The sequence below is a fragment of the Tamandua tetradactyla genome, chromosome 8, assembly GCF_023851605.1.
Source record: "Tamandua tetradactyla isolate mTamTet1 chromosome 8, mTamTet1.pri, whole genome shotgun sequence".
Taxonomy (NCBI): Eukaryota; Metazoa; Chordata; class Mammalia; order Pilosa; family Myrmecophagidae; genus Tamandua; species Tamandua tetradactyla.
The window spans coordinates 86,450,405-86,474,276 of NC_135334.1; the positions used below are offsets into that span (position 1 = coordinate 86,450,405).

General features: G+C 43.6%; 1 protein-coding gene across 6 annotated transcripts in view; it reads right to left on the minus strand.

Moving 5' to 3' along the window:
• The window catches only part of GALNT18 (polypeptide N-acetylgalactosaminyltransferase 18), a 390,932-nt gene that overhangs the window by 290,351 nt on the left and 76,709 nt on the right, over window positions 1-23,872 (minus strand). The gene's annotated exons all lie outside the window — the stretch shown is intronic.

Here is a 23,872-nt window from a genome sequence, read left to right on the forward strand (position 1 = left end):
TGAGAACCACAGAGCCACAAGAACCACAAGAGCTCATGCAACCAGAGACCTTTGGCGATGAAGAAGGAAAATTTCAATGAACAAGAAGCCTGGAGAGAAAGCTAGCAGATGTCACCGTGTTTGCCATGTGCCTTTCCAGTTGAGAGAGAAACCCGCAACATCACCAGCTTTCTTGAACCAAGGTATCTCTCCCTGGATGCCTTCGATTGGACATTTCTGTAGCCTTGCTTTAATTTGGGCATTTTTACAGCCTTAAAACTGTAAAGTAGCAATTTAATAAATTCCCTCTTTTAAAAGCCATTCCATTTCTGCTAAATTGCATGCTGGCAGCTAGCAAATTAGAACACTATCCTTGCACTGTAAGTGGCAAACTGCAGGAAGTTGTCAGTAGTTCTAATAGACTTCCACACTGGGCCTGAGCTCTAACCTGTTCTCCCAGCTTTCCCATCCTGGCTGCCAGTAGGAGGAGCTGGAGGGTGCAGAAGAGGCTGACATCACCATGACAACCAGGATAGGGAAGCAGAGGAAACAGGAACAATCAGAAAGCTAGAGCCAGAGCCCAAGAGGATGCAAAGGATGAGAGCAAGGCAAGGGTCTGGACCCAGAAGGCTCATGAGAAGGATAAAGAACCAGGAAACCAAAAGGAGGTCTAAAACCAGAAGATAATTCAGCCATGGGAAAAGGCAGATCACATTAAGGAGAATAGTTATTATTTACTGAAGGTCTATTATGCACCAAGAACACGTTGTCTAAATGAGTGGCATTATAGAAAAGTAAGGGCTGAGTCAGCATCCAGAGCTGAGGGTCAAGTTCTGGATCTGCCACTCTGTAGATGTGGGACTTTGGGCAAGTCACACGACTTTCTATGGCTCAGGTGTCCGTATACTAATAGTTATAGCATACTGCCTGGGATACTGTAAGGATGAAATGGGGTAATCATTGCATAATACTTGCTATAAGGCATGGCAAACAATAAGGTAAATGTTAGTTATTATTATGACTCCTCACAACAGCACAAGAGGGGGGAATTAAGATTCCCATTTTATAGGCAAAGAAATTGAGATTCAGTGACTGGGACACACCTGAGACCACAGAGCCTGTAAGTGGCAGTCAGATTTGGAACCTCAGCCTGTGCCCCCAAGACTTTTGTTGTTTCCATACACAGCCTCCCTCCCATGCTCAGTGAAGGGGAGCTTCTGTTCTAGTGGGCATAAAGACAAACACATCAACAAGCAAAAATAAAACACATGGGTGGGTATGTTCCTGAGAACAGTGAAGCAGAGTAAAAGAGGCAGAGAGAGATGAGGCCAGGGGACCGAGGGATAGTGGGAGGCTTAAGAAGACATGTCTAATGAGGTGCCATGGAAGCAAAGGCCCCACTGCTTGGAGACAGTCCGTGCAAAGACCCTGCAGGGAGCAGAGTACTTGGTGCAAGGCGAGAATGGCCGAAGGCTGGGTGGCTGGAGTGCAGTGAGAGGGACATGGTTAGAGAGGTGGTTCCATCAGATGGGGAAGAAGCACCATCAGCAAGTGCCCAAGCACAGTCCCAGCTCCCCAGTTCCTTTCCAAGCCCACAGCCCTGAGCAATGTGTTTAGTGCTAGGCAGACACACAAGGAGGGACTGTGACTCCTGGGAGGTCCAGTAGCAGTGGGCAGGTACACAGGGACCAGGGTCACAGTTACTACGGAGCCTGGAGGATAAGGGGAGGATGAGGACCCTGAGGAACTGGGAAGAAGTCTAGGGACCTGGGGCTGGGTCCTGAAACAGGGCCGGACAGTGGAGAGGCGGGTGCTCACCACAACCAGGGTGGCCCCAGAGCTGCTAAGTGGCCCCAGCTGTAAGGGAAGAGGTGTGGGGGCAGAGAGACAGGCCATGCAGTGTAAAACACTGAAAAGTGTATCAGCAAAATCCTTCAACATGCTGAAAAGCCAAGAAAGATTTTCCCAAATGGCTCCATCCCTGGAAGGTTGGAACAAAGGAGGCCTGGACTTAAGTTCTCGGCTCTGCACTAAGTGGACAAAGAAAAGTCACCTGATTCCTCCAAACTGCATTTTCCTCTTCAGTGATAAAACCCAGCCTACAGGGTTGTTGTGGGGTTAGGGACAATGTGTGCACCTACCATGTGCTGGCACAATGTAGGTCCTCAGTAAATGTGAGTGGCCCCTGCTACCATTCCAGCATATAGACCTGCTAAAGCTAAGTGATGACCAAGGCCACGGCTGATGTGAGCTATCGTTAACTACAACATGCTCACACGAGGTCAGCTCTGTCACTGTGGCCCAGGTGCAATTAGACAGCCCAAGTGAGGTCTGAGATGTGGCTCCCACCCACCCAAACCTATTGGGAGTCAACTCCTTTAGGACAAAGACGTGTTTTGCTTTGTTTGGTTGCATGGGCAGGCTCTGGGGATCAAACCCGGGCCTCTGGCATGGCAGGTGAGAACTCTGCCTGCTGAGCCACCACTGCACCACCCCAAAGATATCTTCCCATTGCTGTATGTGACAATACTTTTTCCACCATGGAAGATAAAAGAGAGGGAACAGAAAAAGGTATGTAGGAATATATATATCCCTATATTCACACATATGAATCTATTTTAATCAATTAAAATGAATATTCGTGAATGCTTTAGTTATCCTCAGATAACTAAAGGCCAAGGAGTCCCTTGAAGCCACCTTGTCACCCCTAGTCTGGGACTGTACAGATCTAAACAATATTTGAAAATAAGCAGTCCCTCCCTTCTCTACCCCTTAGAAGAGACTGGATACCTGGATGAGGTCACCAGTAACAGAGCTCCTGCCACCCAGGCCCACAGACCATATACACTGAGCCTCTTCCCAGGGACCCCTCTTCTCACCCACTGTGGCTCCCATCCTTTGAAGTTTCAGACCTGCTCAGAAGAAATCTCGACACACTATCCTAGCCCACCTCCCCAGACGCCCTTCCTAAGAAAAGGAGTCTGCACTTTCCCAATACTATGGGCTTCAGTTAAAGGGGTACAGTGATCACGGTGGGGCATAAGGCATCCTGGGAGAGGCAGGCATTCTTTGTACCCCAGGGTCTCCCTTGGCCTGGTTATAGGGCTCTGCTCTGAAGGACTGTCTCCCTCTGAAGGTCTCCAAGGAGACAGACCCTAAAGAGTAGCAGAAGGGTATCATCTTCAGACAGAGAGCCAAGCTACAGAGAACTTCTCAGAAGCCACAGGGACACCATGTTGACTCTGGGTCTGTTTGCACAGGACCTGCCAGTCCCCAAACTGGGGCTCCTCTCGCTAAGCAGCCTTTTCTCTGCCTTTAGCCCAACACAGACGCCAAGTGCATTTCATGGCTGAAAAAGCCAGTGACGGGATAAGTAGTGTTTGTTATCTAACTAAATTGTAGAGGAAATGATGTGTGAATGAGAAAATTCTAACACAACCGTGGATCACTTCTGACAGTTTCGATTATGGTTTTGTTTAGTTAAGTACATGTGCATTCTAATGAACTGTCTTATGGAATTATTAATTGGATCTGGGATTTCCAGAGTTTTTCCATTTCTCTGAGTTCCTCCTAGCAGAGCTGATGTGTTGTTTTTTTTTTTGGGGGGGGGGTTATTATAAGGACTGAGTTTTAACCCAAAATCCTGGGACTAACCTCCAGGGAAAACTAGAGTGAAGAGTGTAAACTGAAACAGTAAGAGTAGGTCTTGGTCTTCCTACAATGTTGAAGGCACAGAGACATAGAAGATGGATTTGTAGACACTGCTGTCAATGGCTTTTCATTAGGACAGGATCCCATCGAAGAAATAAGTCAGAACCTGTGCATCAGTTGTTCAAGAGCTCTCGCCATTCAGGATAGGAAAGTAGGCCTAGAACCATCCTGCTCTCCTAAATACAGACCAGGAAAAACTGGAGGAGGTGCTGGTGTTGAGGAACTTGTGTTCCTCAGAACATCCTGGTGCCTTTTCTCCTAGCTTTGGCTGAACCCACACTGCCAGGCTTCTTCTGTCTGATTCCTACTCTAAGGACTAGGCAGTCACACCTAAAAGAGCCTACGAGCCCCCTTAATGAAACTAAACCCTAGAACTTCTGAAACTTGCAACAGAGATGTTCTACACAGGGAACCAAGAAGCTACCTGGAGCTCACCCAGCGCTGTCATGCATGGTTGTACTGATTGTACCAACTACAAAAAAAATCTCGCTGACAACTTGGGGCCCGGCTGGAGGTGATGAATGGGAGGCTGGGATTCAGCCCATGCCACTACCCCCCAATCCATGGGCCCCTGGGACTTATCAGCCCAGAGGGCTGGGCCAGTCAGGGCCTCAGCAGGAAATTAGCCAAGAGAGTTTAATGAAGGAGCTATTGACAAAGGTGGACCGAATTAAGGGAGGTGGACAAGAATAGAGGCACCCTGGGCTATCAAGAGCAAGGTGCCATTAACAAGGCAAGCCTGAAGGGCCTGGGGAAGGGCACCCTTAGAGGACGCCAGTAGGAGCTGCAGCTGGGGGTGTTAGTGGAAGAAGACAGCCATGGTGAAATGAAGACCCTATGGGGAGGGAGCTGTGGGAGCAAATGCCCCAAAGTCAGTGCCGTCTAGCAAATGTACTCATTACTCCACCCCAGAGAGGGGGCGCCACACATCCTCCACCTGCCTTCCTGTCATCCCATAAGTACAACTTCCAGTGGCCAATAAGGAATAAGGATGAGGATGGAGCCAGGCTTGAGGGTCCTCCCACCAGACAGGACTAGGGAATGAGAGTCTCCCCAGCTTCTTTGTAGTCATCTTTTTTGTTTCTCTTTTTTTTAATATATTTTTATTGAGTTCAACCACACATACAGTTCAACCATATTATACAATCAGTGGCTCACCATGATCATTTTTAGAACATTTGCCTCACTCCAGAAAATTTAGAGAGAAAAAAAAAAACTCATACATCCCATACCCCTTACCACTTCCTCTCATTGACCCAGAGTATTTCAATCTACCCAATTTTTACCCTTTATTTATTTTTATGCTTTTTTTTTTTACCTATCTGTCCATACCCTACATAAAAGGAGCATCAGACACAAGGTTTTCACAATCACACAGTCACATTGTAAAATTATTGTATAACTATATAGTTATACAATCATCTTCAAAAATCAAGGCTACTGGAACACAGCATAACAGTTTCAGGTACTTCCCTCCAGCCACTCCAATACACCACAAACTAAAAGAGGATATTTATATAATACATAAGTATAACCTCTAGGATAACTTCCCAACTCTGTTTGAAATCTCTCAGCCACGAGACTTTATTTTTGTCTCATTTCTCTCTTCCCTCTTTTGGTTAAGAAGGTTCTCTCATTCCCATGATACCGGGTCCCAGCTTATCCCCAGAAGTCAGGTTCTTCGTTGCCAGGGAGATTTTTTTGTAGTTGTTTTTGACCCAAGGCCCTGGCACAGACAAAAGGGAAAAAAGCATGTCCACAGAAACATGCAGCCCTGCCCCAGCTATCCCCACCACTGCTCAGCTCAGAAAAGCCAGCAGAAGGCCTCCAGATTGGTCCATGCCACACATTAAGCAACTCAGGGCTGCAGCAGAAAAGCTCAGAGCCTGCTAGAATCCTGATACAGGTCACTGTGAGTGTAATTTTCTGGATGTTGAAATAAACAAAACAGACCACTGTATCCAGGGAATCCAAGGTCTCTCACGTTCTCAGGATGGCAGTTCCTTCTCTGACAGGGCCACTGAGTTGTATGAGAATCCTGGAACATACATCTGCTAGACTAGTTTCCTAGTGAAAGCTTGGATGTTACCACCTCACACACTCACGCTGAAATTCCAATGGAGCCATCAAATCTTAAACTTCTTTCACTGTCATCAGATTAGGAAGACAAGAGAAGAACAAGAGACAGAACCCAGAGCAATCTGTGTTCAAGCAGGTTATTCTTTATAAATTGCATGCCCAGAGAATAGCAATTTATATGGTCTCTCTTATCATGAGTCCTTTCATTATGTCCACTAGATAAATTCATCTGAGTAAAGGTCATGAGCACTATTTTTAGAGCCAGGAGACCTGCCTTCTAGAATCAGCTCTGCTACCAGCACACTTTATGAACTCAAGAGAGTCATTTAGCCTTCTTGTAGCTAATAATAATCATAGTAGGTCCTGGACTCCCTCCATATGTAATATCTCCTTTATTATAAGAACTCTGTGAAGCCTGTCTTATAATCACCCCCATTTTACAGATGAGGAAACTGAGGCTTATAGAGGTTAAGTAATTTGCCCCAAATACAGGGATAATAGAGAGCCAGAGGTCTTCAAACCTAAAAAGTCAGGTTGCAAAAGTGCTGTTTTTAACTATCTTATATGCTGCCTCCCTGGGAAAGGAGATGCATGAGCCAGGATGCATGGCTGCAAGCAACAGCACTTGCTGAAATCAACAGAAAAGGAGTGAATAAAAGGACACTGGATGGCTCATGGAATTGACAGGACAGTTAGAGAACCAGACTCTTGCTTATAAAGTCACCAAGTACATCAACCCAAGTCTTGCTTCAGTAGAGAAGCACCCAGAGCACTGGTATCCACACTGCTGCCAGCAGGCAAGCAACTAAGTTCCTGGCACCTCACCTCTTGATTCAAAGCCCAGGAAGGTGAAACGTAGTCTAAGTCATGGACCTAGCCCTAAATATAAAGAAGGCTGGGAAATCACTCCTCTTGTAGGCAGCCTCTGTTCCCATCAAGACTCAAACAGTATGGCATTTCCCAAACATAAGAAGCAGGTGGAGATGCTGAATGGTCCAAAATAACAAATGTCCAAGAAATGAGGCAACTGGATAAGAATTTATTTAAAGTCCTTTTCAGAAGCCCTTCCCCCAGCCCATTCTCTGTAACAGCATACTGCACTGTAACTCATTGTCATTGCTTTGAAGTAACCCTTTATTCTCGGGGAGAATATCTCCCCCATTGGCATTTGGTTTGACCATATAGCTTGCTTGCTTTAACCAATGGCATATGATGTAAATGATGCCCTAGCAGATGCTTTAGGAACCACAGCAAAGAAGACACCTGTTTATTTTTATCTCCACCAAGAAAATGATATGTCCCAAATAAGGACATAAGCTCCAGAATGAGAAGACACATGGAGCAGAAAGTAGCAGAGTTGTAGTGATCACAACAGACTCACGGTCTCCAACATTAAGATTGTTTTAGGTCAATGATTTTCACAGGCTGTTTCTTACAACAAAAACTGATATACCTATATTGAGAGCTGCTCTGCATATTCTCTACTAAACAAAGGAAGAACATAAATAAATAGAGCCCAGTCCCTGCTTGATGGCATTTATCTGTGGTACTCTCAAGTCAGAGCTGACACAAAGAATGGAAATGTTTCAAGGGAGTCATAATCACAAACCCTGGAGAGAACTGGGAAATGAGACAGAGATTCTGCCTGGGATATTCAGGGAGTTCTCCCAGATGATGTGAAGTTTGAACTGGATGTTGAAGGCTAACCCAGTGTTATCAGAGAAGACTAAAGAGGAGAGGGTTGGGGATGTCATATAGAGAAATCAATATGCAAATTTAGAGAGGTACATCATTGCATATATGCATATATTCTGGTGTGACTAGACTGTAAGATTAGGGAGAAGAAGTGATAGGAAAAACAGCTAAATGTTGGAGCAGATTTCATATAGCCCAAAATGTCATGCCAAGTTTCAACCTCCTTCTCAAGCCAATGATAACATCTGAAAGTTTCCAGATCTATATTTTAGGAATAATCCTTAAAAGCAGTTGAGTAGAGGATGAATGAGAAAAAAAGATAACAAAGTCCTGAACAGTGATATTGAGAACAAACAGTTTCACAAAACATTTCAGAGGTGAAATCAGTAAAATCTTGGTTGAGAGATGAAAAAGGAAAGAATGAGAGATGGTACAAAATGTTATAGATTTAATCACTAAATGGATGATGGAATCATTTGTGGATATGGAAGAAGCAGGAAACAGAACAGGCTTTAAGAAAGGTGATGATCTAGTGTTGAACATATCACATTAGTGGTGTCTATGACACATCCTGATGGAGGTGTTTTCAGTTGATAGTTGGAAAATATGGAAGAAATTCCCATCTGCCTGGAGTGGGGGAAGGGTTTGGAAAAAGCTCCACAGAAATAGGGTTGGCATTTAAACTAAGTCAGCTAGGGGTTTGCCAAAGGGACAAGATGTTAGAAGAGGGGAAGAAAAGGGTGGCATTTGAGGGTGATGATTAGGCATGTACAAAGCCATATAATAGAGGCAAACATAATCAGAGAAGAGCAGCAGTTGGGTATGGCTGAAGAGAGAGAAGTCAATGATAGAGCTACGTGACATTTTCTCATAATCCACAGAACTGGCCATGAATGAACATTTCTGTGAGTGAGAGAGTGTCTGTATGACAGTGGCTTAGTATGACCTTGTGAATAAATTTTGAAACTCCTGAAAGTGGGCTCCTGGGGACTTTGATGTTCTTTTATAAATGTCGCCATTGGTCCACTTCTGGCATTTATAGGTCCTTCTTCTCTCATTGTCCTTCCGCTATAAAAGTCGGGAACATCTCCAGTTATCCAGAGAAATAATGAATGATATACCATGCTTCCTTTTAAATATATCGTGTTAATGTCAGGGTAGGCCGGACATTACTGCAGTAACCCAAAAAAAGAAAAAACATGCAAAATATCAGTGGTTTACATGGCAAAGGCTTATTCATCAAGGGGCGACTAGGAGCTCCTCAGGTGTCATCAATGTCATCCTCACACTGGACCCAGGATGATGGAGCAACTGGACCACTGACAGCTGCTGTGGCGAGGGAAAAAAAGGAAAAGGTGAAACACGCATTGGTTCTTAAAGCTTCCACCTGGGACTGACACCTATCACTTTTCTCACATTTCTTTGGCCAAAATAAATCCCATGGCTAAGTCTGACTTCTAGGGGCAGTGAGGAAATACAATCTTTCCACCGGAGAGAACCCAGACCTCAGGGAACAAGCAGTCAACAGTCTACTACATACTCAGACAGCTTGCTTCTTGTACATCTGTGGCAGTGTTTGACCTAAAGTCTGCAATTTTTATGTGATGGAGACACCTCCTCCACTTAGGGCTTATGCTGGATGAAAGGATGTATGTCCTCTAGAAAAGCCATGTTTTAATCTAAATCTCATTTCATAAAGGCAGAATAATCCCTATGCAATACTGTATGTTTGAAACTGTAATCAGATCATCTCCCTGGAGACGTGATATAATCAAGAGTGGTAGTTAAACTGGATTAGGGGATAACATATCTCAACCCATTTGGGTGGGTCTTGATGAGTTTCTGGAGTCCTATAAAAGAGGGAACATTTTGGAGAATGAGGGAAGTTCAGAGAGAGCAGAGAATGCTGCAGCACCACGAAGCAGAGAGTTCACAAGTTAGCAACCTTTAGAGATGAAGAAGGAAAATGCCTCCCGGGTCGCTTCATGAAACCAGAAGCCAGGAGAGAAAGCTAGCAGATGACACCATGTTCACCACGTGCCTTTCCAGTTGAGAGAGAAGCCCTGACTGCGTTCGCCAAGTGCCTTCTTACTTGAGAGAGAAACCCTGAATTTCATCAGCCTTCTTGAACCAAGGTATCTTTCCCTGGATGGATGCCTTAGCTTGGACATTTCTATAGACTTGTTTTAATTGGGACATTTTCTCGGCCTTAGACAGTAAAGTAGCAACTTATTAAATTCCCCTTCTTAAAAGTCATTCTGTTTCTGGTATATTGCATTCCGGCAGCTAGCAAACTAGAACAGGGTTCAACGTGGAAATTGTATTTTCCCCTTTACAAATTTGTCTTTTCAAGTGTTGGCACCCGACTGCCAATGACCTTAGTATTAACAGCCAAGAACGTTTTGTGTCTAGGCCTGTACTCCCTGCGTCGTGAGCCTTCCAAAGTCTTAATTATCTCTGAGGTGCTCCCCGCCCTGGACTAAGGATGGAGCCAAAGGACACCTGCTTCCACTGTAGCTTTGCTCCGCACAAAGACAAAGAAAAACTAGCACAGAACTGTATTTCACTATCTAAGATATTTTTAGATCAAATGTCACCTATTGGTCTGCTGCTAGGTGGGAAGAGCGGGCAGTTCTTTTTAACCCTACAGATAACTTAATTGCCTTTCTAGTACTAGTCTGATGCAGCCTACTAGTTTCATCACCAAAACAGCATAAATAATTTTTATTCCTATATGATCCTGCAACTAACACATTTTTCCTAAGTAAATGTCCATAGAAGCTTCATTCATAGAACTGTAAACATGCCACACAGCATTGCCTCTGCTATCAGGTTCATTAACTAGAGGTGTCAGGCCATGAGCAATGGCACATGAAGTAAAATATTTAAACTTCTCTCAAGATTTATATATATATTCATATGTATGAATTATGTATTTATATGTGTGTGTGTGTGTGTGTGTGTATTTTAACTGGTCTAAATGTATTTACAAAACCAGGTTTCATTGTCTCTGTGCTGTCTTCTGAAACAGTTTTCTGGGCATAATAAATTCCTGCCCCCAATCTTGTATGGCTCTTCAAGCCAGGCACCTGCAATGACTGTTTCCTATTTACTGCCCAATAGATACCAATTATTCTCTATTTTATTTAACTGTGAATAGTAAAAGCTTTCGAGCTCAGATACGTTGGCCAGAGACAGCAGAGACAGACATCAGGGTCCCTTCAGGGGCCACTGCCTAAGCCACCAGTCTCTCTAGACACAGGCCCGCAACAGCATGTTTCCTGGGCATTTCTTCTGTGCCAGAGACTGCACTCAGCAGTCAGTACTGCACGTGGATTGTCTCCCCTCACGTCAGCCCCATCGTGTAAGTCTTCTGATCACCCTCAGTTTACAGAGAAGGAAACTGGGATTTGGAAAATGTTATGGAAAGTCTGTTGAGAGTAGGTGGCATGTGAGGAATCTTAAAGAATAATTAGGAATTAGCTGGGAGCTCAAAGAGAGGAAGACCGCACAAGCAAACCGAATAGCATGAGTAAAGATATGGAAAAGGAGAAGGATGCCATTTGTTCAGAGAAGGGTGAACAGACCAGGACGGCTAGAGCATAGGGTGCTAAGGCAGAATTGCCTAAAAATAAATTTGGGAAGGTCAACTAGGACCAAATCATGAAGGGACTTGAATATTATGAATTCAAGAATTTGGGTCTTTCCCTTCAGGGGCTAAGAAACTAATAAAGAAGGAAATGGATTAATGAAAGACAATAAGGTGTGGTGAGGACTGTGGCACATACTCTTGGGGTGTAAAAGCATTCACATTCTTTTATCTTTTTAAAGTGCCAGCTGAATTTAGCCCTTAAGACATTTATTAGCTTGCAACCTCTACTAGGCAGTGAGAAGCCAACAGGAAGTGTTAATCAGGGACTGATGTGGTTTGAGCTCTGGTTTTAGACAGCTCCCTCTGATGGGAGTGTGGATGACAGGCTATGAGGGGCAAAACTGGGGGCAAGGAAACCACTGAAGAGGCAGACACAGAAAAGCAATGCTGTTTCCCTGCCTGGGGTGGTGGCAATGGGTTGAGAAAGACGAGATGGATCTGAGAAGGAAATATAAAGGAGGCAGAAACTGGCAGGTCTTAGATGCAAACAGGATATTGGGAAGAAGAGTTTGGGGGTTTCAAACAGATGTTTGATGCAGACCCCAGGGCAAAGATCGGTGTTAAACCCAGGTGGTGGGAGAAAAGTTATGGAGAGAAAATAATCAATATCCATATTATTGGACAAGCTGATGGACAATTTCAATGCTTCTGTACCAGGAAAGGTCCATGGAGCTGCTGTGAGTCTTATCCAGACTTCTTGCCAGCTGCATAGCTGGATGACTGATGAGTCAAGATAACTTTGCTATGTGCCACTCCAGAGGGTAGCCTCAGCTGTAATCCAGTGGTGACCAAATGCTCTAGAGGGCCCTAAGGCTGGTGCCCGTCCCCAAGCTGCACCAGGACACTCATTGATGCATGAAGTCATCAGATATCAGATCAAGAAGGAGCAGGTCAGAATCCCATCCCCCTGTCATTAGAGCTGGCTGGACCAGCACAGGCCACCATGGAGAGATGCCCATGTCTAGATGGGTCTATTGTCTCATATAGGTGGAGGGTGCCCCTCGCTTGGGAGAACACAGAACAAAGGCAGGAGAAGCCAGCTCCCTATTTCTTGAACACTTATTGGATGCCAGTAGCACTCCTGGAGACTTTACATAACTAATCTCATTTAAACCTCACACAGGTCTAAGAGTTGGGCACAATTATTCTCATTTTATAGATGAGAACACTGAGGTACAGGGCTTGGACCCATATCAATCTCTGCTAGTGAACATGAACCGAAGCTGAGAAGGAAATCCAGTGCAGCTCTTAAATCCACAAAGAAAGCTCAGCAGTGGTGAAGAGTCAGCTCGTCCATGCCTGAGCTCAGGTCATCTGGAATGACACAATGAGCAGCTTCTGTGGCTGCAGTCTCACGGCAAAAGCAGAGGGCTTCCCACGGAGCTGCTTTTACGGCTGGTCCTGGGTCAAAGCCAGGGAAGTTGTCAAGTTGCAGGACAAGGGCCTTCTGGTGGGCTGAATTGGAGCCTGGGGACAACGGAATTGCTAACACATTGCTCTGCCTACTGTTTGGCAAGGCCAGGGCAGGAACTCAGCAGGCAACAATTTGCAGATAGTCTACATTGCTGATGGAACCTGAATTACCAGGTAATGAAATGGATGGCACTGAGGGTGTTTAGTAATTGCAATAATAATAAAAACAACTTGACTCTTCCTTTGGAAGGTCAGATGGCTCAAAGTTCGGGGCCTGTTTGGATGTGGGCACACCTGCCCTATCATCATGACCAGTACATTGCCCCAATTCCCTCTTTTCCCATGCTCCTCCCCAGCCCTTGGGGTATCTCTCCCTGAAAACACTGCAGCAGCCTAGCCTCAGAAATACCTGCCTATCTTGCCAAAGCTGGCAGGGAGCTCCTGTTGAGCTGCCACCGGGAATCAAATAAGTTGCTTTACCGCATTTCATCCTCACACCCACCCTACCAGTGATGTATCATTACCTGGGGGTGGTGGAGCCGGCATTCACACCCAGGTCCACCTGTTCCCAACCCTGCCATCTTTTCCATACCCAACAATGCTAATGTCCTCTAAGTCTGTTCAGGAGCCACAGTGCTACCTATCCCCAAAGCCGAGGCATGAGGCTCTCCAGACTGGCTCTGAGAAGGCAACATTCACTCAGAGACAGACACAAGTAACATCTCCAGATCAGCGGGGACCAGGGCCCCCTCGGCACTGAGGCAGGGCTCGCCGTCAACCCTGATCTCTCCACGCTGCCTCCTACACTACCTCCTTGCCACAATAGCTATTTATAAACCTTATTTGTCCAAACGGCTTTTTCCCTGCACTTTAAATAACTAAGTTATGGATGGAAGAAGCAGAATGGAAATGTTATCCAATCATGGGCTTATCCTGGCGCATGTCTGTGTATCTGATATTTTCTCCCAGTGCCATTTCTAATAGACTTCTCTTCTCTCCGCCTCATTATCTCCTGCTTTCCTCTGTGCTCCTAGACAAAGTCAATGTGGGCACACAGACACAGGCTTGCTTACCACCCACCTGGCAGATAGGAGCAGAAAGGACTGCTCCCTTCCCCAGGCCCCTAAGGGAATGACAGTACAAAGACCTAGCATGGACTGAGGCCTTACTAGGTGCCAGGACCCATGTTGTCTCATTCAGCCCTCCGTGTTCTTACCTCTGTTTTACAGATAAGGAAAGGAGGCTTAGAGAAGTCAAACAGGTTGCCCAAGACCCCACATCTGGAAAGGGATGAAAACTTAAACTGGCACAACCTGACTCTGGCATCCAGGAACCACTGCCACTTGCCACCCACAAGCACCATTGGTGATCCCTTCTCACCTAGCTGAGTGCTCCCAGGGCAGGCTGATGTCCAAGAGGCAGAGGATGACCAGCGGATCTCCCAGCACCCTTTGCAGAGCAAACTAGGAGGAAGTTTTAGCTCCTCGTGGGTATAGGATGAAGGGAGGTAGGGGTTAGTGCTAGAGGTGGTGGACAACAAAGGCAGCAGCACAGGAAAAAATAATACCAGCATCTTTAGCCTTTTAACATGTGCCAAAAAATCACATTACTCCACATAATCTTCACACCAAACAGGTGAATAAGGTATTATCACCATGTTACCTGATGAGTAAACTAAGGCCCATTGAGGGCCTGATTTGCCCTCTACTACTTGGTCTCACCCTTACCTTAAGTAATTGCTTTCTGTCATTCATTCAGTCAGTCAGTCAATGAACATTTGCTGAGTGCCAACTCTATGCCAGACCCTGTCCTGGGTGCTGCTGATGCAGCAGTAAATGTCTCCCTTTCCTCAAGGAGCTGAGCCAACCAGGGGGACAGATGAGACAGTGGTGCCCAAGCCAAAGCCATGGACATACCCACTGAATCACGGCTCTATGCACACTCAAGACATGGATGGCCACCCCTACTACCATTCTGTATGCCTTAAAAGTATCCACCTTTTCCCAATCTATCTTCTTTTCTACTGCTCTTGCCCCTCCCTATCTTAATTAGGAGACAAATAAGAACTTATGCAATCCTTGCATGCTTCCTGATGTATCTTCAATGTTGTGTTTACAAATGCAACTGCAGATACAACTTACCCCATCCTATGAGGTTTGCTGGTGCCTTGACATGCTGGATTCTGTTTTTATGCAACAGCAGTGGCATATAATGAGTCTGCCCATGTTTCCACCAGCATGGGAAAGAAACAGCTTAGTGTGGTGGAAACAAGGGGGTGCCTGGAGACCTGATTCTGGTCTTGGCTCCACTAATCTCTTGCTGAGGCAAGGCTGTTAACCTCTCTGAACCTCCATTTCCCTTATCTTTAAATGGAGAAGATTGGATGAGAAGGTCTGACAGGTGCCTTCCAAAGTCCCATGGAGCATCTACATGGCTCTCGGCCCACATTGCTGTGCTTTTTATGTAATATAAAAGAAAGAGCTTGAATAGCTATTGGTAAGGCCAAGCCTTGGCCCCTGCTAGCTGGAGACCTGACACTGTGGTACTATGGCTGAAAGCATGGGATTCTGAGTGGGCAGACCTGGATGAATCCTGGTTCTGCCATTGAGCATCTCTGAGGCACAGGGCAAATCAATTAACCTCAATGGGCCTCAGTTTACTCATTAAGTAACATGGTGATAATACCTTCTTCACCTGTTTGGTGTGAAGATTATGTGGAATAATGTGATTTTTTGGCACATGTTAAAGGCTCAAGATGCTAATAGTATTTTTTCCTGTGCTGCTGCCTTTGTTGTCCATTGGGACCAAGTCTAATGTCCTAGAGCTGACTCCCTATTCCCACTACTTTCCAGAGCTCATGCCATCTCCTCCCAAGGTTCAGCTGCTCCCATCCCAATGGCTGGGCCCAGATACCATTGGCCAGGCCTTCTGCTAAAGACCACCCACCCAACTGAGAACTCACAGCCTGCCCCCGCTGGGTCTGTCCTCCTAACTTGTACCCTGTAACTTCTTCCCAGAAGTGCAGGTGCTGCCTGTTCCCTGGCCCACAATATGTACCAGAACTTCTCCAACATCTCAGTGCCCAGGCCCACCTCCTGGCCCTTGTCTTCCCCATGAGTACATTTCCTGCCAGGCCCCACACATTCCTTCTGCACCTACCCTGGAAACCTTCTGCCATGCCATGCTTGTCCTACTCCCTGGAGTCTTACAATGCCTGCTTACTCAGATGTGTTTTCCTGCCTATTCCCTCATTTCCTGTATCTGCTTCTCGGGCACTCTCAGGAGTCACATGAAATCACAAGGAGGGCCTTTACCACACTGAGGGTGGTCACTAACTAAGAATGTCCAAGTCCCTTACCCATTTCCCACCCAAACACACACATAGTAATTCATCCATTGGCCCAGGCAAGCAAGTCTTTCTATCTATGTTCTCTCTCTAGGTATTCCTGACCATACTTTTAAGAAGCTTGTCCAGGGACAACTTCAGGTCAAGTTGGCGGCTTAACAACTTGCGCATTTTAGTTCGTCCTCCAGAACAACTACTAAATAACAAGAAACAGTACAGAACAGCTCCCGGAGCCACGATAGTGACCACACACACAGCGTACCCCAGTCTGGACCAGCTGCAAGCAGCCCCCTTAACCGTGAGTTCCCAAAGCTGCAGCAGTTGGCGCCCCTCTCCCACAGGCCACTTCCCAGAGGGGAAAGGAAAGGACTTTACCAGCAGCAGGGACTGAGCACAATCAAATGCCAATTGTGGAACTAATTAACAAATTCTGACTACTAAAAATAGGCCCCTAGCTTAGGTGAACCTGATCAAAGTGGAGGTTGCTCATTTTGGCGCCAAGGGGGCAGGACTGACAAAAAAGGGGGAAAAAAAAAGAAGGAAACAGAGGTTTTTGTGGCTGTGTATCTATCTACAAAGGGTGGACTGCCTCTGGATACGGCGGCAGGGATTTTCAGGTTGCAACTGCCCCATGCATAGGCAGAAGTGAGCTCTTTGGGGGGCTTATCTGGACCCTGTGGCTTCCCGAGGGGAGGGGTGAAGCCCCACCCAGGTGGAATCCCTCCCTCAAGGAATTCAGACACCAGGGCTTGGTAATTTGAAGCCATTAAAACCAGCCTACAACCTCTCCTTTGTCTCCACCACACCCCCAGCAGGGAGAGTCTGCCAAAGTTAAAGGTACCACATCATCTTATGCTGGTGGGACCTGCAGTCAGACAAGCGCCACATACTGGGCAGGATAAGAAAAACAGAGTCCAGAGACTTCACAGGAAAGTCTTTCAAACTGCTTGGTCTCACCTTCAGGGTAAACCGACACAGGTAACTCCTTCCTCCTGATAGGAGGCCAGTTTGGTCTGGGAAAATCTGGCTGGGGTCTATAATATCTAAGTAGACCCTCCTAAGTGTGGGGGTGGGGAAAGGCACCATACAAGCAGGGAAAGAAACAAGAAAACAAGAGCTGAAAAATTCTCCTCTGTTAAACAAAACTTAAGCTAAAGGTCCAGATAAAGCTGAATGGAATGTCAAAGAACAGATAGACAACAAATTTATCTAGCAAGAAAACCCTAGATAAAAGAAGTGAAAGCAATCTCCAGAATAAACTAATTAAGGTAATTAAATGCCTAGACACCAGCAAAAAATAACAGATCACACTAGGAAAATTGAAGATATGGCCCAGTCAAAGGAACAAACCAACAATTCAAATGACATACAGGAGCTGAAACAATTAATTCAGAATGTATGAACAGACATGGAAAACCTCATCAAAAACCAAATCAATGAATTGAGGGAGGATATAAAGAAGGCAAGGAAAGAACAAAAAGAAGAAACTGGAAGTCTGAAAAAACAAATCACAGAACTTATGAGAATGAAAGACACAGTAGAAGAGATGAAAAAAACAATGGAAACCTACAATGGTAGATGTTGAGAGACAGAACATAGGATTTCTGAACTGGAGGACGAAACATCTGAAATCCGACAAGAAACAGAAACTATAGGGAAAAAAATGGAAAAATATGAGCAGGGACTCAGGGAATTGAAAGACAATATGAAGCACATGAATATACGTGTTGTGGGTGTCCCAGAAGGAGAAGAGAAGGGAAAAGGAGGAGAAAAACTAATGGAGGAAATTATCACTGAAAATTTCCCAACTCTTATGAAAGACTTAAAATTACAGATCCAAGAAGTGCAGCGTACCCCAAAGAGAATAGATCCAAATAGACATACTCCAAGACATTTAATAATCAGAATGTCAGAGGTCAAAGAGAAAGAGAGGATCTTGAAAGCAGCAAGAGAAATGCAATCCATCACATACAAGGGAAGCCCAGTAAGACTATGTGCAGATCACAGCAGAAACCATGGAGGCAAGAAGACAGTGGGATGATATATTTAAATTATTAAAAGAGAAAAACTGCCAACCAAGAATTCTATATCCAGCAAAACTGTCCTTCAAAAATGAGGGAGAAATTAAAACATTTTCAGACAAAAAATCACTGAGAGAATTTGTGACCAAGAGACCAGCTCTGCAGGAAATACTAAAGGGAGCACTAGAGACAGATATGAAGACAGAAGAAGAGGTGTGGAGAAGAGTGTAGAAAGGAAGACTATGAGTAAAGGTAAAAAGAAGGAAAATTAGATATGACATATAAAATCCAGAAGGCAAAATAGTAGAAGAAAGTACTACCCATAGGTAACAGCACTAAATATTAATGGATTAAACTCTCCAATCAAAAGACATAGTCTGGCAGAATGGATTTAAAAACAGGGCCCATCTATATGCTGTCTCTACTCAAAGGACACGAGGCCAAGGACACAAATGGACATTTACACACCGATGTTTAGAGCAGCATTATTTACAATTACCAAGAGATGGAAACAGCCAAAATGTCCATCAACAGGCAGTTGGCTAAACAAACTGTGACATTTACATAAGATGGAATATTATGCAGCTGTAAGACAGAATAAAGTTATAAAGTATGTAACAACATGAATGGACCTTAAGGACGTTATGCTGAGTGGGATTAGCCAGAAACAAAAGGAAAAATACTGTATGGTCTCACTGATATGAACTGACATTAGTAAATAAATTTGGAATATTTCCTTGGTAACAGAGACCATCAGGAGATAGAAATAGGGTAAGATATTGGGTAATCGGAGCTGAAGGGATACAGATTGTGCAACAGGACTGAATATAAAAACTCAGAAATGGACAGCACAATATTACCTAACTGTGATACAATTATATTAAAACACTGAATGAAGCTGCATACGAGAATGATAGAGGGAGGAGGACTGGGGCATAAATGAAATCACAAAGAAAGATAGACGATAAAGATTGAGATGGTGTAATGTAGGAATGCCTAGAGTGCATAATGATAGTGACTAAATGTACAAATTTGAAAAATGTTTTTGCATGAGGAAGAACAAAAGAATGTCATTACTGCAGTGTGCTGAACATAGATGGTACTTAATATTTTAAAATTTCAACTAATGTGTGAGACTAAAGCAAAAAGTGTTTATTTGGTACAAATCTATACTTTGACTAGTGCATCTCCTAATATAACTTATGTAGATAGTTGATTGAACACCTTAAGTACATGGAACTTTGTATAGGACATTTTGTTGTCCTATACAACATTTTGTTTTTTGTCCAGGTGATGCCCTGATGAATCCCAGAGTGATTTGATCAGTGAGTGGAAAAGTATTTGCAAAGTCCCCTTCGGGGAATGGTGAGAATGGGGGAAAACGCAACTTCCCCAAGTTGAATTCTTGATATTCTCACAAGCAGTGTGGACAACCAAAGCTATAGGCTGAGCCCCCAGTCTTGGGGTTTGTTCATATGAAACTTAACCCCACAGGGGATAGGTCAAGCCTACTTAAAATTGGGCCTGAGAGTCACCCCCAAGAGAGCCTCTTTTGTTGCTCAGATGTGGCCCCTCTCTCCAGGCAACACAGCAAGCAGACTCGCCACCCCCCTCCGTCTACGTGGGACATAACTACCAGGGGTGTGGATCTTCCTGCCAGCGTAGGACAGAAATCCCAGAATGAGCTGAGATTCAGCATCAAGGGATTGAGAAAAACTCTAGAATGAGCTGAGACCCAGCATCAAGGGATTGAGAAAACCTTCTCGACCAGAAGGGGGAAGAGTGAAAGGAGACAAAGTGTCAGTGGCTGAGAGATTCCAAACAGAGGCAACAGATTATCCTGGAGGTTATTCTTATGCATTAAGTAGATATCACCTTGTTATCCAAGATATAATGGAGAGGCTGGAGGGAACTGCCTGAAAATGTGGAGCTGTGTTCCAGTAGCCATGTTTCTTGATGATGACTGTATAATGATATGGCTTTCACAATGTGACTGTGTGATTGTGAAAACCTTGTGTCTGATGTTCCTTTTATCTACCTTGTCAACAGATGAGAGGAACATATGGAATAAAAATAAATAATAGGGGGAACAAATGTTAAAATAGATTTAGTTTGAAATACTAGTGATCAATTAAAGGGATCAGTAAGGGGTATGGCCTGTAAAATTTTTTTTTTCTGTTTGTTATATTTTTCTGTTGTCTTTTTGTTTCTTTTTCTGAATTGCTGCTAATGTTCTGGGAAATGATCATGATGATGAATATGCAACTGTGTGATGATATTGTGAATTGTTGAGTGTATGTGTTGGGAATGTTTGTTTCTTATAATTTTTTTTAATTAATAAAAAATTTTTAAAAAAAAGAAGCTTGTGCAGGGAAAGGACTGAACTATCAAGACCTTGGGCTAAACTGGGTATATAGGAAAGAGCACTCATAATAATAAAAACTTTCATTTATTGAACACCAGGCACTTTATATATATGGGTATATGTGTGTGTGTGTGTGTATATATATATATATATATATATATACGTGTGTGTGTGTATTATATATATATATAAGCTGACTAAACTCACTGTAACAATGCAGTAACATAGATATTATGAGTATCTTGATTTTCCAGAGGAGCATAAGACTGGCTAACAAAGTTCCCAAGATCACACAGCCATTAGGTGTAAGCCCAGGCTGCCCACTCAGGTCTAACTGCTCCAAGACCATTCTGCTGTCCTACTCACGAGGAAGGGCAAAGCAGGCTCTAGTCTGACTGGGGCACAGTGAGAGGGAAAAGAGTGGGGCTTTTCTTCTTGCATCTCTCGTCATCATTGAAGATCTGATCAGAACTCACAGTGTTGGCTGTCTGATAATCCCACACTTTGTCACATCAGGTTCTTTCCCTATAGCTCCTTTTTTTTTTTTAGTGAAAAATAACATATATACAGAAAAGCATAAAATTTCAAAGCACACCACAGCAATTATTCATAGAACAGATTTCAGAGTTTGGCACGGGTTACAGTTCCACAAGTTCAGGTTTTTCCTTTTGGCTGCTCTAAGACACTGGAGACTAAAAGAAATATCAATATAATGATTCAGCAATCACACTCATTTGTTAAATCCTGTCTTTTCTGTTATAACTCTACCTTCTCCTTTGATCTTTCTCCCACTCTTTAGGGGTATTTGGGCTATGGCCATTCGAACTTTTTCATATTGGAAGGGGCTGTCGATAATATGGGGTAAGGGAATGGAACTAGTTGATGTTCTGGAGAGGCTGGCCCCTCTGGGATTCAGGATTCCCCTAAGCTCTTTAGTCAAGGAAACCAGCCAAGACTTTCAGTGTATCTTAGAAATGAAAATTGTGACAAAGAAAAAAGTCCCTTAATCCCAGCATGCCATTTAGATAGGTCACAGCTATAGTGATTCCCCAAAGAGAAAGCCTTTAAGTGTTTGCTAATTGGGTTTAGTCAAAGTACATGGTAGGCACAGCATGGCTTCTTCTGCCATCACCATGACTTGTTCTGGCTTTGGACGAACAATGACAAGAGCTCTACAAAGTGGGGCTTCAAAGCAGAATTCTGTGTCAAGAAAGAACAAACTTGACAGAAGTCAGTAAGCACCATTTCCTAAATTTTATATTTAATTACCTCAAATATGTGAGTGCTCATGCTCCCTGGATTTGATATTTATCAAGAGTGGTGGGTTATAAGGGGTATGGGATGTTTTGGGTTTTCTTTTTTTATTTTTATTCCCTTTTTTGGAGGTAATGAAAATGTTTTGAAATTGATTGTGGTGATAAAACACAACTGTGATGATACTGTGAGCCAGTGATTGTATACTTTGGATAGATTGCATGGTGTGTGAATATATCTCAGTAAAGTTGCATTTTAAAAAAAAGCAGTTGGTTTTCTGCTCTCAAATGACCAATTCTTGAGACACCGGGGTTTCAAAGAGAGAAAGAGTTTACTGCTAAGCGCAAAAGCAGTAGATCAGATGGCCTATTAGCCTAAAAATCTGTCTGCCTGAACTGTAGTAACTGATAGTTTTATAGTTTCAAAAGATGGGCAAGTTTTAGGATAATGAGCACAATGACTCTAGAAGACGAGGTTAGAGATGACCTAATTACCAGGCATGCGCAGATTGCTACGTGCTTCATCACAGGATGCATGCTAGAATATGGTGGCCTTAATATGAAGATATGTGACTTTTATTATTATAATGAAGTCTAGGATACTTATAGGTTAAAGTTTAAGCTACTGCACATGTCACTTAGATCCAGCTTCATCTAGTAAGATATTTTAGGAATTGGAATGGGTTAGCTCTGGGCTGACTCAAGTTCTTTCATTAATAAACATTGGAGCTGTCTTTTGTGATCATAAAACTCTAAAGTTTTAGGATTGGGGGTACAAATGGGGGCCAGTCACAAGGTCTTTGCAACCACAAAATCAAGGCTATATAGTTATACAACCATTATCAAAGATCAAGGCAGCTGGGCCACAGTTCAGCAACCTCAGGCATTTCCCTTTAAGTACATGAGGAAGTAAGAAAAGCATCTATATAATAATCCAAGAACCATAATTATTTGCTAATTCTTCACTCTCAGTTACAGATTGTTCAGGCCATCTCACGCAGGTTCAACTTCCTGTCTACAATGAGAACAATTTTTTTTTAATGTTTTATATAATACATACTATTGGCTTTGGGCCAGTCATTGTTTTAAGAGTTTCATCAATACCGACTCAGCAAATTCTCATAACAACTCTATAGAAAAGGTACCGCTGTAGCTCTTATTCTAAAGATGAGGAAACTGAGGCTCAGAGAACAGTTACATAACTTGTCCAAGGTCATGCAGTTAATAAGGGACAGAGGTGGGATTCAAACTTAGGCAGGCTAGTGCTTAGTCTGTGTATTTAATCACTCTACCGCCCTGCCCTGCATCTGCTAGGGATTTGTTCAATAAATAAGTGAAGGCAAATAAATTGCTGTACCTTTGTAAGACTTTTAAGATGAATTCATAAGTCAGAAAAAAAATCCTTTATCTAACTATGTTTCTTAGGAGGAAGTTTTAGAAAACGTGGTCTCCTGTAAACAGGAGATCATATTTTACAACAAAAAGAATTTATAGGTCTGCATGGTGTGCAAACCAGGAGAAGAAAAATGGACTTGTCCAGGTGTCCCCAGGCTGCCCAGGGAATAGGAGCCCATGTTGAGACAACTGCACCTAGTGATTCAACAGAAATAGCCCAGCCATGGAGGAAACGAATTCACCAGGCTGGTCGGGTCCAGTGGCCACAATCTATAAAACAGGACTCCCCCAGAGTTGAGTCCTTGGACTTTCTGCAACAGAATGGGTTTGGAATGTTATTTAAAATGCAGATCTAGTACCTTCCTCCACATTCCTGAATCAGGATCTCTGGGAGAGATATAACCCCAAATCTGAATATTTAACTAACTCCCCAGGTATTCTAATGACTATGAAGTTTGGAATCTTCTGCCATAAAATCTGACACCTCTGTTTGCTTTTAGTTTTCATTCACCATACATCCTTGAGAAATATAACTTGGACACCCAAACAGACCATGAGTTACAGCCCAACCCCAGTTCCAAGGACCACGTTTAATCTGAGACTAAGATAGCATAATAATAAAAACAGCAACAGCTACCAGTTTTCGAGCATTTCTACATGCCGGACCCTGTGCTAAATGCTTTACCAACCCTATTTATTTTCATCACATCCAACCCTATGCTGTGTTATCATTAACCTTGTTTTGTGCATGATGAAACCAAGCCTTGGAGACTTTGGATAACTAGCTCAGGGCTATACAAAAAGCAAGCAGCAGCTTCTTATTGGCTTTTAGCCCAAACTATGTTAACTAAGAACATGAAGTCTCAAAAGTTTCTCAAAGAAAAAACCTTTTAGGAGTATTCAGAATGTTGTTGCTTTTTTAAAAATTGTATATAAAAGTATATATTTTAAAATGCATTTATA